Consider the following 16264-nt stretch of genomic DNA (forward strand, 5'->3'; position numbering starts at 1 on the left):
TTTCTCAACTCCCCCACCATTCCTCCTTTCCACCTTCTACCACACCCATTATCCATATTGACTTTGTCAGCCCAGATCATGTGGGAACTGGGAGCACAGGCTGAGCAGCAGCAGCCTAAGGCCTTGGACGCCATCACTACTTATTGTAGTATTTACGGATTTCTTACTTATTAACATGTATAAAACTGTGCTACCATTTTTATTAGGTTCCTATATTTTTTATTCATTACTGATGAATTTTTTGAGTGTTATGTCCATAACCTCATTTTTCCTGTAAGCCTTGCAGTTTTTATTGCATTATTTTTGTATAATCAGTAATTTTTAGGAAAGTATATGTCAAGTTATAGCAGAACTGACTATACTATAGATTTTCCCTTTATAATGGTGCTTACATCTGTCCTGTCCTTTTCATTCCCACTACCACCATCTTTGTCTGGTTAGGATCCATCTTGCTGTTAGATATAAAATCCTATTATCAATACCTTTGTCTGAACCCAAATCAGAATTCATTTTGAATAGAGGTATGACCTTGTGCAGCTGAAACATACACAGACTACATAAACCAAAGGCAAAGTTAATTATGTAGGGCTCGGGGAAGGGCAGAATTAAGCTGATGATGTCCTTTTACTGTACATTATTATTAATGTCATTGACGAGCTTGATACGTAATTCAGTAATTTGTCTATCATTGATCCTCCCTTAATGCTGCCTTTTTTCAACTGCTTCTTTTCCTGTCTCTCAGTGGCCCTGAATTCCAGTCAGTTTAATTATTGATATTTCCTCTTCATCTGGAGCATTGTTGTTTGGCAGACCTGTCATTCCCTTCCTGTTGATTCTCCATTGCACTCTCTTAAATGCTGTTCTAAATTCTTTCAACTCTGGAGTCCCTACCCTAATTGCCACCCTACTCTCAGAGCCTTCTAGTTTACCAAGAAGATTTGATCTTTTTGGTTTGGTGGTGTAATACCTATCTTATGTAACATCTTACGGGAGCCTGCCATAGTGTGGAGAGATTACTGGATGTGGAGTCAAGGAGAATTGGGTTCAAATGTCCCCTCAGACACTTAATAACTGAGTGACCCTGGAAAAATCCTTTGACCTTTCTGAGTTTCAATTACTTCATCTGTAAAATGAGAGAATTTGTGCTTGGTGTCTCTAAAATTCCTTTCAGCTCTAAATCTACAATCCAATAATTACGATGTAATAGGAGGCAGAGTATAGTTATGGGAAAGAATGCTGGGGTTAAGGATTTGTAGTTATAGGGCTGGGTTTGAATTCTGGTTTTGTCACTTTCACATTGTTGTAAATTATTTAAACTATGTGAGCCTTGATTTCCTCACCTTTAAAGTAAGGAGACTAAATTAGATGACCTTAAAGATCCTTTTGGTTTCTAAGCTGAGCATGCTATTAGTCTTAGAAGAAGAGTTATTCTTTCTCTCCAAAGACTCCAGGCTCTCTGATTCTCTGTCTATGCTTTCATTTCTTTCATATGTCTTCCTTGGCTTTGATCACCTTTCTCTCTAGCCTCCTCATTTTTTTCTCCCTTTCTCCAGATTCCTGCTTCAATGTCTTCAAATAATCACAAATCATCCTTGTCTTAGAAAACCCTTTGTTCTTTATTTCATTGTTTCCTCTAGCTCTTTTCTTTTCCTGCCAAATTATTTTACTTTTTTCCACTGTCGAATATCTTTAATAAGTCTGATGCCTTCATTTTTACAGTCTGTCAAGCAAACACAACATACATTTCCAAAGCACTTATTATGTGCTAGGTATTGTACTCATTACATGGGCTACAAAGACAAGAATGAAACAGTCCCTGTCCTGAAGGAAGTTTTACAGTCTATTAGAAGAGATATGTATATAAATAAGTATACACAAAATCAGTGCCATACTTATAAGTTGTATGACCCTGGGCAAGTCACTTAACCCTGTTTGTCTCAGTTTCCTTATCTGTAAAATGAGCTGCAGAAGGAAATGGCAAACCACTCCAGTATCTCTGCCAGAAAAACCCCAAAGGGGTCATGAAGAATCAGACATTACTGGAAATGACTGAACAACTGCTAAAAAAGGTGATGCTTCAGTAGAACTTTGAAGGAAACTAGAGCTCCTAAAAAGTGAGGAAGAGAGAGAGAGAGATTGAGACAGAGACACACAGAGAGAGGCAGAGAGAGAGAGAGAGAGACAGAGAGAGAGAGACAGAGAGAGAGAGTAGTGAGAAGTGGGGTACACCATCACAGGCATAGATTGTAGCTTATCCCAAAGGCTTAGAGAAGGTACATGGAATATTGTGTTCGAGGAACAGCAAGAAGAAATTTTGATTGGATTATAAAATGCACAAAAGAAGGATTGTGAAGGTCTTTAAATGCCAAACAGAGAATTCGATCTGAAAGGTAATAGGGAGCCATTGGAGTTTATTGAGTAAAGGAGTGAGATGATCAGACCTATGCTTTAAGAAAATCACTTGGCAGCTGTTTGTAGAAGTGAAGCTATTTGATACTGGATGACCAATCAGGAGGCCATTATAATAGTCTAGGCAAGAGATAATGAGGGCCTGACCCAGGGTGGTGGCCACATGAATGGAAGTGAAATGACTACAACAAGTGTTGTGGAGATAGAATCAATAAAACTTACACCATCTATCTATTCCCCTCTCAACTCACTGCAACCTGAATTTATTCCTTTTCACCCAACTTCCCCAGTACATGCTTGAGGGCAACTGTGGTCTCTAAAGCATTCAATGAACATTTATTGAGAGCACCTCTAGTGTGTATGACACTGTGCTTGAGGCATGAAGCATAAAAAGATAGATCCAGTTCTCAATGAGTATAAAACAGCTGAGATTGTTCAGTCTTTTTTCAGTCACATCCTATTCTTTGTGATGCCATTTGGGGTTTTCTTGGCAAAGATACTGGAATGGCTTAGCCATGTCCTTCTCCAGCTCATCTTACTGATGAGGAAACTGAGACAAACAAGATTAAGTGACTGGCCCAGTTAATAAGTATCTGAGACCAGATCTGAACTCAAGGAAAAGGAGTCTTCCTTACCCCAGCACCTAAACAGATTGTTATTCTGCAAACCAGAAATGGCAATCATTCAGTTGAGTCAAACAAGGCTTTATTAAGTGCCTATTATTTGCAAGTTTTTGAGGAATATAAATACAAAAAGGAAAAGTGATTCTTGACCTCAAGGAGATTACATTCCACTGGGGCAGGCATGGGGGGAAGGACATAATTTAAACATAAGCTTATACATGATAATGTGAGAAAAAAAGATTGTATTGATGACAGGTGCATAAAAGATGTACAGACAAAGTGCTACAAATTCAAAGGAGGGAGAAATGACTTCTGGGAAAAGCATCTGGCAGAAGATAACAGTACTTAAGCTTGGCTTTGAGGAAGAAAGTAGGATTTCAATAGGCCTGAAAAAGGGAAAAAGGCATTAAATGTGGAAGGAAGGGTATGATCAAGGGCACAGAGTCAAGAACACATGGGAAGAATATGGAGAGCAGTAAAACACTTTGGCTGATGAGTTGGATATATTAATAATAATGAAAGTAATAGCTATCATTTATATAGCACTTACTATGTGCTAGACACTATGATACACATTTTACAATTGTTATCTCATCTGATCCTCACAACTACTGTTCTCATTTTACAGTTGAGGAAACTGAGGCAAAGAGAAGTCAAATGACTTTCCCAAGATCACACAGTTAGTAAGCAGCTGTGGGTGGGTTTGAACCCAGGTCTTCCTGACTCCAGGTCCAGTGCTCTATCCACTATACCACCTAGCCTTAAACAGAGATCTGACCATGCCATTCCCCTATTCAATAGACTCCAGCCACTCCTTATTACCTCTAGGATCAAATGTAAACTCCTCTATTTAGCTTTTAAAAGCTCTAAATAACCTGGGTCCCACTGATTTTATGCGGACTTATTATACGTTACTCCCCTTCCCATTCTGCAATCTGGTCACATGGACCTTTTTTCTCCAACACTAACATATGGCACTCCATCTCCATGGCTTTGCATGTAATGTTCCTCAAACTTGCGCTGACCTCCCTCCAGACCTTTGCCTTATGACTCCTCCCTCTCTTCGTTTGTGACCAGGATTAAGAATGACCTTCTACCTGAAGCCTTTCCTGATCCCTTCAACTGCTAATGCCCTCTCTCTCCAACTACCATGTTCTTAACTATTTTGTCCTTGTTATCTGCATAGTATATAAGGGAGGGTCTCTTTAAATAAAAAAGAATTACATCCACTGATAAAGGAAGTAAGATATTGTATCTTTCATAAGTAACAGTTTGGTGCCTGATAGGAGTAGGAAAAGACCTTTGACTTAATATAAATTGTGAAACTCTGTGTAAATAAACTTAATTTTCAAATAGCCTGTTAACATTTTGGTTGAAAATGTGCAGAGAATGAATTGTGGCATAAATTTAAAGGCTTAAGCTACCTTTCAAGGGTTTGGGATAGTGGTTCTTTCGCATGTGAACAGTATCATGATTTAAAGGGGCAAAGAAAGAAGATTTATTCATTAAAGTTAATAAAATATGAATATAGTTTTCAGAGATGGAGATTGTTAGAGCAGACCTATTTAAAGATTTTGGAATGGCTGGAAATGCAGGGCATTGTGGCCCTTTAACTCATTTTAACTCATTGCTGTGTAACTGTTTTAAGGTTTAAGATGTTAAAACACACAAAATTTTTTTAAAAAATCAGGTATTTATATGATTAGAGACTAAGGGACGGTTAAATGTAGACTATGGATTTCATAGGGAAGATTTATGAGTTTTTATCTAATAAATGAAAATAAGCCTTTGAGTACCAAGCCGACTCTGATTTAATCCACTGATTGTAGCAAGTGATAATTGAAGAATCTTGCAAATAAGGGTTGAAGACAGAAGGAACACAGTGTCCAAGGTCAGATCTGTTAGAGTTATGTGAAGAAGCAGCAGCCAAAGCAGTCACCTGAAACAAGGCTCTGACTGGAAAGGCTCAATCTCACCGGACAAAAGCTTAGTGTGAGGTTTAGTACCTGCTCTATTGCCCTTCAGTATTAAATAGAGTTTGAGAAACGTCAAGTCTCTCAGAAGTGCATGTAACTCTCTGTTGTCATCCATGATCTGAGAAAGACAATCATAGAGAAAAGACAAAATTTGCATCTGCTTTGCTGAGAGCTCTCTTTGCTACAAAACGACTGATTCATACAATATCTCAGTGAGTAAAAAGTTGACTGACCTGGTCTACTCTGCCCAGAGAATAAACGAGTTGCTTTTCTGAGTCCAGTTGGCTACAAATGATTGGATCATGCATTATCCTAATGAATGATTTCTTGCCATTTCTATATTGTTCAAAGAGAGCCAGCTTAAAGAAGTTTTAGATCTCTGACTTAAATGAATTCATAGTTAAATTAAGAGCATAACACTTTCTCAGTGTCCTTTGAAAGACACTTATAAATTGAAAGAACTTGACAATGCTTTGTTGGTTTGCCAGTAAGAAGAGAAGAGCATTTGCGTAGCTGGAGCACTGATAAAGATCTGAAAGGGAACAGTTAGCAAGGAAGTATAGTACAGATTTTCCTGAATGGACCAATAGCATTACATCTCATAGTTCAGAATTCTGAGTTACTCTGGGCTGTAAGCATGTGCCTATTTTCTCTTACAGATCTTGAGTGCGTTGGTGGAAAAGGGTGACTGAGGTTTATGCATGAGTTGTAATGTGTTTATTATTCCTGAATTGGCTTAACATGTATGCCTGTGATAATAATAGTAGTAGTAGTAGCATTGGTATTTCCTTTTCCTTATTCTTAAGTAAATTATGATATTTAAGATCTAAATGTGTCAATATTGTGAATGGTTAGTTTTGTGTAAATGGAAGCACATAGATGGTATCTTCAGAACTAAAGTGTGAAGTAGGAAAAATTTTGAAATAGATTTACCCGTATTGCCCTGTAGGAGTGTGAGTGTGACTGTTCCTTGGATAAGAATCTCCTGGAAAGAGTTAATGAAGGTCTGAATTAGGGAGGTAACAAGGGGAATGTGAGGCAGGTAGGTGGTATAGTGGATAGAGTGCCACATCTGGAGTCAGGAAGATTTGAGTTCAAATATAGTCTCAAAAACCTACTAGTTGTATGACCCTGGGCAAGTCATTTAACACTGTTTGCCTCATCTGTAAAAATCAGCTGGAGGTGGAAATGGCACACCACTCCAGCATTTTTAAAGAAAGAAAATCCCAAATAAGGTCATGAAGAATTGAAAATGACTGAAACAGCAGAACAGCAACAACAACAATGGGAGTAGAAAATATTGGACAGACATAAGCAGTATCATAGAAGCAGAATAGATAATGGGCCAAGTTATTTGTTTTGTGAAGGTGAATATGCTACAGCATATTATAAGTGAAGAACTGTCAGTTAATTAACAAGGATTTATTAAGAGTTTCATAAATGTACAAGGGCTACAAGTGTACAAGGGCTACAAAGAAAGGCAAAAACACAGTCCCTGCCTTCAGGGAGTTCATATTCTAATGGGGGAGACAAGATGTATATAACTATATACATAACAGATATGTACAGTGTAAATGGAAGGCAATCTCAAAGGGAAAGCACTAGCAGTGGGAGGATTGGGCAAGACCTCTTGTAGAATGTGGAACATGGAATTGAAGGGAGTCTGGGAAGCCAGGGGGAAAAAGGAGAACATTCCAGGTTTGGGAGATAGTCCACACAAAGATATAGAGTTGGAAATGAATTATTCTTTTCAAAGACTAGCAAGCATCTGTTGCACAGGGCTGGAGGAGCACACAGCACACATAGCAAAGCCAAGCAGGAAGCCATGGGAGGTCTGAAGTAGCAGCAGCACTGCAGATTCTCAAATATATCAGCCCAGGATGGGAGTTCAGTGGAAGTGAGCGAGTGAGAACCACAGAACCCTAGGCAACTGCAGCAGCCGCTCCTGTAACTATCAACCTGCAGATTAAATGTCTATAAGTCACCTACTTGAACTTCTGGGAGCCAAGATGATGGAGTGATCAGTAAGTGCTATCCCCCTCACCTTATTGACCTTGAAAAACCCAGAGAATATTTTCCTAGGAAAAATTCTGGAACAGGGTGATCAGCCAAAGGGGTAAACAGTCTCTTAGCCTGTGAGGCTAGGAAAATTGTAAAGGGGGGCCCCTGTTGCTGTGATTGAAGGGAACCAGTACAGGACCAAAGCTTTCCCAGACTGTCCTACCTCAGTGAACTGGGAGGAGATTCTGAACCCCAGGGGGTGTGGAGCCCACAATTGCCAACACCAGGACCCTAGGTGTGCATCAGTACAGTCAGGGGAATTGGGAAGACACTAGCTTAGATGGGGTTCACCAATTGCTGAGCTTGCCTATGCTCTAGCTCAGGAGACTAGACCCCCCCCCCCCCCATGGCCAGACCACCCCCTCCCCCACACTTAATGCAGCTAGCTCCAGGGTAGCTCTGGGGAAACTCAGAAAGACTTCACCTGGCCTCTGCTTTGACACACCAGCCAGCTCAGTGGCAGGGAAGCTGAAGCATTTTAGCTTCTAGATGAAAGAACCAGAGGCCACAATACACAAAGCCTCAAGTTCTAAGCACAAGAACTGTGGGACAGAGCCCCCTGTGTCCCAGAAGCAGAGATCCACTTTAAAAACCAAGAAAAGGGTTATCATCATGAGCAAGAAGCAAACTGGAAAAGAAAAGACCATAGACTCTTTCTGTGGGGATAAGGACCAAAACATGAATACTGAAGAGGTTAGCACTGAGACTGTACTCCCATCTGAAATGGAATATAAACTGGTCTGAAGCCCAAAGAGCATTCCTGGAAGAACTCAAGAAGGATTTTAAAAGCCAAATTAAAGAAGTAGAAGAAAAACTGGCCAATGACTTTAAAAATATGAAAAAACAATTTACTGAAGAGAACAGCTCCTTAAGAAGGAAAACTGGACAAATGGAAAAGAAAGTACAAAACCTAACTGGAGAAAATAACTCCTTAAAAGAAACAATTGGACAAGTGGAAAAGGAGATGCAAAAGTTAACTGAAGAAATCAATCTATTAAAAATTAGAATTGGGCAATTAGAAGCTAATGTCTTTATGAGACATCAAGAATCAGTCAAACAGAATCTAAAGAATGAGAAAATAGAAGAAAATGTAAAATATCTCAATGGAAAAACAACTGACCTGGAAAATAGATCCAGGAGAGAAAAATCTAAGAATTATTGGTCTACAAGAAAGCCATGATGAAAAAAAAGAGCCTGGACAATATCTTCCAAGAAATTATCAAGGAAAATTGCCCAGAGGTCCTAGATCCAGAGGGCAAAATAATCATCAAAAGAATCCACCATTCACCTCCTGAGAGGGATCCCAAACTGAAAACACCAAGGAGTTTCATTGCCAAATTCCAGAACTATCAAGTGAAGGAAAAAATACTGCAGGCAGCCAGAAAAAAACAATTCAAATATCAAGGAGGTACAGTCAGGATCACACAGGATCTTGCAGTTTTTACATTAAAAAATCAGAGGGATTAGAATATGATATTCAGTAAAGCAAAGGAGCTGGTACTACAACCAAGGATCAATTACCCAGCAAAATTGAGCATAATATTTCAGGCAAGGAGATGGATATTCAATGAAATAAGGGACTTCTAGACTTTCCTGATGAAAAGGTCAGAGCTCAATAGAAAATCTGATCTTCAAACACAGGTCTCAAGAGAGGAATAAAAAGGTAAACAGGGAAAAAAACCTTGTTATTCAATATAGACAAGCTGTTTACATCCCTATAAGGAAAGATGATATTTGCTAATCTTGAGAGTTGTATATTTATTAAGATATTTTAAAGGGTTATACATAGATAGAGGGAGTGGATATAAATTAAATAATGTGAAGACAAAAATGTGATTTAAGGGTGCGAAGGAATTGTAACAGGAGAAGTGAAAAGGAGGAGGTAGAAAAAGGTAAATGACATCTCAGGAAGAGGCACAAAAACATATTACAGTAGAGGGAAAGAGAGGAGGGAGATGAACATCATTTGAGATTTACTCTCATTTGATTTGGTTCAAGGAAGGAACAACAAACTCAGTTAAGTATAGAAATCTAACAAGCTCTATAGACAGTAGGAGCGAAAAGGGGAAAGAAAAGGGAGGGGAGGCTAAAAGGTAGGGAAGAAGTAGTAAGGGAAATGGGAAGAAAAAAGGAGGGGAGATGAAAGAAGGGAGGAAAGACTGAGGGAGGCGGTAGTCAAAAAAAAAATTAAAGACTACCAAGTAGATCAATGTAGATAATTGTAAAGGATGTGAGGGGAAGAAAAGTATGTTGTTTTTCAGTCACTTTCAACTCTTTATGACCCCATTTGGGAATTTCTTGGAAAAGATGCTGGAGTGGTTTGCCATTTCCTTCTCTAGTTCATTTTACAAATGTGGAAACTGAAGCAAACAGTGGTAAGTGACTCGCCCAGGGTCACCTCGCTAGTAAATGTCTGAGGCTGGATATGAAATCATGAAGATGAGTTGTCCTGATTTCAAGCCCAGTGCTCTATCCACTGCACTATCTAGCTGTCCCTCTTTGTATTTAAAGATCTCTCAAATGGAAGAAAATTTATATTTGTTCTGTTTGACCCCGGAAGGTCAAACTAGAAGCAATGAGTGGGAGCAGCAAAGAGACAAATTTAGACTTGAAGTAAGAAAATAATTCCTAGCTGTTAGAAGTGTGTAAAAGAAAAATTGGCTTCTATAGCATGCAGAGATTCGCTTGTCACTAGAGATCTTTGAGTAAAAGCTGTAAGAACACTTTTTTGATAGGATGCAGAATGGATTTTTATTTTGGAAGATTAGAATATCAGGGGCTTTTACTCCCCATCCCTGGAATGGATACTTCTTGGTCCTTTCCAAATCATAAGTTATCTGATTCGGTGAAAGGTAAAGAATTCAGCTCAGTTTAGTTCCACTCAACAAACATTTTTGATCTGAATTGAAAAACAAAGTTGAATATTAGAAGTAAGGAATTAAACCACTTTCTCATAACAAACTACTGACTTTTGATCACAGACTACTGACTGTCCTCCTCTTCTGTGGCCTTAGATCTAGGCTCCATTGCTCCTTCAGTGACAAGAAGTCTGCTTTTTTATTTCACATTTGTTTGTGCTGTCTTTACCCTAAGAAGAGTGAAAGGGTTAAAAAAATTTAAATAGTTTTGACAAATAATAAGTCAGAGCAGAGGAGAATAGCTCAAAAGACAAGGAAAATGGGAAGTGGGGGAAATAAGGGATGAGAATAATTGAGAACTAGTAGTACAAGAGGAATTTTCCCAAGAATTAGGTCAGCTCCCACAAATCAGCCTCTAGGGAAATTTTCAGGTCACACTGAAAATATCTAAGCCTACTGGAATTTTAGATAAAGGCCAATGAAGCTTCTGGCAACTTAATGCCTTTTATTTGGTAACCCACACATCAATATTTCTTTAATAGATTTTGTTTGGAAGTAAACTAAAATTCTTTGAAGGTGAGAAGGGTTATATAAATGCTAAATAGTAAGTTTAGAAGATTTTCTTGTATTCCACACATGTATTTATAAAGTTTTGTGGTTGAAGTAGAGTCCAATTTTCTCATGGACTACAATTCTCCTTAATTACCAATTTCAGACTAAATGGATGGTAGTGGAGGAAAGGCCATTTTTGGAATCAAAAAGACGTGAGTTCAAATTTTGTCTCTGACACTAAGAAGTTGTGCGACCATGGGCATTTCACTTAATCGCTCTGTACTAGGTAACCTTCTAGAAATGTTACAGTTATATATACTAGCATACACACTCTGAAAAGTTCCAAGTTCTCATTTTAGAGATATAGTGTATATAAGCCCCCCCCCCCCCCACAAATGGTGTGAACTATAGCCTGCATACAGATTTTATACAAGCCCCTACGGGCTCATAGACATCTGCATTTCTTTGTTATAGGCAGTGGTATTGAACCAAGAATTATGAATGATTGTTTGCATTAATATAGTCCTTTAAGGTTTAGAGAAAACTTTGCAGGTATTATCTCCTTTGGTCCTTATCTTAATCCTATCACACAGGTTCTATTATTATCCTCATTTTACAGTTAAGGGAACTTCCTTTTAAAAATATTTATTTTTACAAGCATCCTTCCTACTGTCCCCTTCCACCATTTGGACAACAAAAAAAGAAAACTCTCATAATAAATATGTATGTATGGTTTAGCAAAAATCAATTCCTCCATTGGCCATAGCCAAAATATGTTTTATTCTGAATTTTAAGTATATCACCTCACTGTCAGAAGGTGGTTGATGTTTTTCCAGATGAGGAAATGTCTGAGAGACTGGACTAACACAGCAGAGTTGCTTATAGGGGCTTAAAATGTTTGTTAAATTAAGATTAGGTATCAAATAAAATGGTGGCAGCAAAACAAACACAGATGCTGTGTATGTTTGAAAGAGTGTACACTAAACATTTTTTGGGGAAAATAGTTATTGCTTTACAGTGCCAATGTGGCAAATGCCTTTTCTAAGAGCTAATCTTGTCTAATGCCTTATTGTTAATGGTAAGCATTATGGTGGGAGCCTAGGAGCTATAGCTATAGAAGGATAGCCTCATGGAGGCATGCCCATGAACCCAAGATAGCAACTCTAATTTGGAGATCCAACCTGTGAGTGTGTACAAGTTAAGGGAGTACCTCAAAGGAGTTACTATGCTACAGAGGTTTTGTCTAGGATTTATATGTGTCCTCTGTATATGGTACCTTTTACAGGGCTCCTCTACCTGGGAATCTTCTTTTTTGGGTACCCTAACTTTTCAGGGATCCACTAGAAGTTTAAATTTCTCTTCCTTCCTTCCTTCCTTCCTTCCTTCCTTCCTTCCTTCCTTCCTTCCTTCCTTCCTTCCTTCCTTCCTTCCTTCCTTCCTTCCTTCTTTCCTTCCCTCCTTCCTTCCCTTTTCTTTGTCTTGAACTGTAACTGGATAGTTTTCTGGTATACTTCCTTTAGAAATTAGACTAGCTTTTTTGATATTATTTTTATTTGGTTGAATTGTGTGGTTATGTGATTGTGGTTTTTCCTCTGTACTTGAAGAGGACCATGACATCAAGGAAATAATGATATGACTTGCAAATGACTCCGATTTGAGTGAGGAAGGGCTGTGCAAAGGCACCAACCTCACTTTCTTCTCCAAAGTCATCTGGGTCCAGTGACCAGATATTCATCAGGATAAATAGAGATGACCTAAGATGAAGCAGGAAATCTTGGCCTTTCGAAGCTTAGGTCTTTCTGGGTTCTCACTTTGAGTGAGGCAAAGCTCATTCAGTAAATAGTCCTCTTTAAGAAGGGATGGCTGCTTTAATTTAAAAAAAAATCAAGCTGGGAGAAAGAGTTACTATTTACATTCACTCTGAGCATGGAGGGCCCAAAAAGTAAATGAACAGGGACCTATTGTCCAATCCTTGAGATCCAGAGTGAATTGAATTTAAAGCTTGGTTTCTGAGAAGGAAGTCTAGCCAGTGAATTCCAGGTTAACTAGCTAGCTTTTGGCCATCAAAATTTGCATTCCTTTGGGCAGAAGACCCTTAGATAAGGGTAGAGGAGAGGAGAGAAAAGGGGAGGGGAGAGAAGAATATTATAATATATCTACATTGATTTTGCATCCTACCTAACAATTCACCTAGAGTACAGTATGAGGACTTGTCCATGTTAATTTTTTAATTAACTTTTAATCAAACCTAGATGTTATCAAGACATGAATTCAGAAATCTGATCTAAAATTCTTATGGACCATTGCCTGTTGGCCTAGAAACCATGAATAATTATCCCCCAAATACTCTGTTTTTAAAGACTCCATGCCTCTGGAGCATTTTCTTCTTATGTAAGCCTGCTTGTCCTAGTCAGGGGCATCCATTTAGAGTATACTATGGTCCACTGAAGAAATGTTTGTTTCCCTGAGTATTGCAGGATACCCTTCTGTTGGATGCCCTCTGTGTTCTGTGTATTGCCAAAATTTCTTGAGACATTTCAGGTGACCTATAAATTGTAATTTTTGCCCAGGATAGTTTGGTTTCTTGCCTGAAGGTAAGAGAATGAATTTCAGTCAAAAACAAGTCCTTATCCTTGTTAGGATGGCTTAATAAAACATTTCCCACATCAACCTGAGGTTCCCTCTCCCACAAATATACCTTATATCCATGAGAAGAGTGAACTTAAACGTAAGAGTTGGTTGGTTGGTTGGTAGTTGGTTGTTGTCCTTTATCGTCTAAGAGGACCAAAGTGACATCACCATTGTAAAGTGAAATTTCAGTGTGTCTGACTGTGGCTGATCAGACTAATATGAGCTTGGAATGCTCTACCACAGGTTGGGCATAGGCAATTTGTGTGAATATTTGGGGTAGATATCCCAAATTTGCGCATCCTGCGTTTACTTTGCGCTGTCTCAATTCTGCTTTGCTCAAAGAGCACAGTACTGTTTCTTATGAGGGCACGCCATGCTGAGCAGTCCTGTGCCAGTGTCTCCCATGGTGCACAAATCCAAAGTTCTTGAGAGAGACCTTGAGAGTGTCCTTGAATCGTTTCTTCTGGCCACCATGTGATCGCCTGCCCCATGCAAGTTCATCATAAAATAGTCTTTTTGGCAAGTGTACATTTTGCATTTGAACAATGTGGCCAGCCCATCAGAGTTGCGCTCTCTGAAGCATAGTTTGAATACGTGGCAGTTGAGCTCGAGCAAGGACTTCAGTGTCTGGTACCTTATCCTGCCAGGTGATCCTCAGAATCTTCCTAAGACAGTTCAAATGGAAGCCATTCAGTTTGCTGGCATGGCGCTGGTAGACTGTCCATGTTTTCCAAGCATTTAACAATGAGGTCAACACAATGGCTCTGTGGACTTTCAGTTTAGTAGTCAGTCTAATACCTCTTTTCTTCTAAACCTTTCTTCAGAGCCTCCCAAACACTGAGCTAGCTCTGGCCATGTGTGCATCAACCTCATTGTCAACGTGCGCATCCCTGCAAAGTACACTACCTAGGTAAGTGAACTTATCCAAAGCATTCAAAACTTCTCCATTTGTTGTAACCAATGGTTCCATGTATGGATGGTGTGGTGGTGGCTGATGGAGCACCTGTGTTTTCTTGGTGTTAATTATTAGACCAAAATAAGCACAGGCAGCAGAGAATTGATCCATACTTTGTTGCATCTCAGCTTCAGAGACTGCATTGAGTGCGCAATCATCTGCAAACAGAAAACCATGCACCAACACTCCCTCCACTTTGGTCTTGGTTTATAGTCTTTTCAAATTGAAGAACTTACCATCAGTATGGTAGTTGACCTTGATGCCGTGTTCATCCTCAATGAAAGCATTTGTTAACATGGCTAAAAATATCATGCTAAAAAGCATGGATCAAGCACACAGCCCTGTTTCACTCCATTGGTGACTGGGAAGGCACGAGAGCATTGTCCATTATCCAGGACCTGGGCAAACATGCCATCATGAAATTGATGTACAATATTGATGGACTTCTCTGGTAGCCAAATTTTGACATAATTTTCCATAAGCCCTCATGACTAACAGTATCAAAGACCTTGATGAGATCCACAAACGTTGTGTATAGACCTTTGTTTTGCTCCTGGCATTTCTCTTGTTGGGCAGCAAACACCACATTGACCGTTCCTTAGCCCTTTCTGAAGCCACACTGACTCTTACGTATATGCCCATCTTCCAGGTGAAGGATCAGCCTACTAAGGAGGACTCTAGCAAGAATTTTGCCAGCAATGACTAAGAGGGAGATCCCCCTGTGATTGTCGCAAGACAATCTATTCCCTTTACTCTTATAGAGATGGACAATGGAGGCATCCTTGAACTCCTGGGGGATAGCCTCCTCTTGCCATATAACCTGGAAAATTTCAGTCAGCTTTTGTATGAGCAATGATCCCCCTACTTTGTAAATCTCAGCTGGATTAGAATCAACACCAGGTGCTTTGCTACATGAAAGGAGCTTAATGGCCCTCAAAACCTCTTCTTCAGTTGGAAGTTCAGCTAAGGAGGCATTGACTTCAACCTAAGGTAAAAGATCAATGGCCTCAGCCTTGATTAATGATGGTCTGTTGAGAACACTATGGAAGTGTTCAGCCCATCTCTCTAAGATCATGTCCTTATGACTAATCAATGTGGCTCCATCAACACTGAGTAGTTGTGATGCACCATAAGTTTTTGGTCCATAAATAGCTTTCAGGGAATCATAAAAGTGCATTGGATTGTTACTATCAGCAGAAAGCTGAATTTTATCTGCCTTCTTACTGAGTCAGAAATCCTGCATCTCTAGGCTTTGCTTGTACTTTGCTTTTGAAGGAATTAAATGCCACCTTCTTAGAGTTGGGTGAACTATCCTGCTGGTAAATCCTGTGGAGTTCACATTTTTCATTTAGCAGCTTCTGAATTTCTCCATCATTTTCATCAAACCAGTCTTAGTGTTTGAGAGTGTTCTGATGCAGATGAGGGGATCAGTGCCAGGGGGTTCCAAGTTGTGGGGTCAGTCCATCAGGGGCCGGTCAACAGAGTGGGGGTCTGGGGTCTCGTGCTAAACGTAAGAGTACAATAATCAAGTATAGCTATAGGGAGCACATGGAAGTCCTCTTAATAGAGTTCTCAGGTAATTTCCCTTGGGTTACAGCATCTCAGCTGGGCAGGGGTTAGCTGGATTAGTAGGGACTCTTTTTTTCTACAACTTGAGTATTGGTTGGTAGGGTGAGCTTTCTATTAAGTCCATAGCTGACTTTATTCTCTGCTTTCAGTGGATCTATTCCTCAAAGGTGCTTCTTCCCTTCAGTGACCATCTTTTTGTATGCAAATCTGTTTGGAGTGTGTGTGACTCTTAATTATACTTCCAGTTCTTAAATTGATGGACTCTTGAATGGCTAACTAGGATGTCATCCTCACAGTAAGCTGATGCTCAATGCTATGGGTCAGAGGTTCCCAAAGTATGTGATACTGCTCCTGGTGGAGGGTGGGCTGGAAGATCCAGGGGGGTAGTAGCAGTCTTGTATGCAATTAGAGGGCATTGAATAAAAAATAAGGGAGTGGTGCAAACATAAGAAAAGAAGAGAAGAAAGTTTTGAAAATTTATCTGTACATGTTTTATCTGTTGTGTAACAGAACTAAAGTTGTAGTGATTACATTATTTTCCAAATAAACACACAAAATGCAAGTTATAACCAATCAGTGGTCAAGTCCACTGACAGGTTTTAACAAGCAAGTGTTGGCAGGCAACCTTCT

The sequence above is a fragment of the Notamacropus eugenii genome, chromosome 3, assembly GCF_028372415.1.
Source record: "Notamacropus eugenii isolate mMacEug1 chromosome 3, mMacEug1.pri_v2, whole genome shotgun sequence".
In the NCBI taxonomy this organism is placed as follows: domain Eukaryota; kingdom Metazoa; phylum Chordata; class Mammalia; order Diprotodontia; family Macropodidae; genus Notamacropus; species Notamacropus eugenii.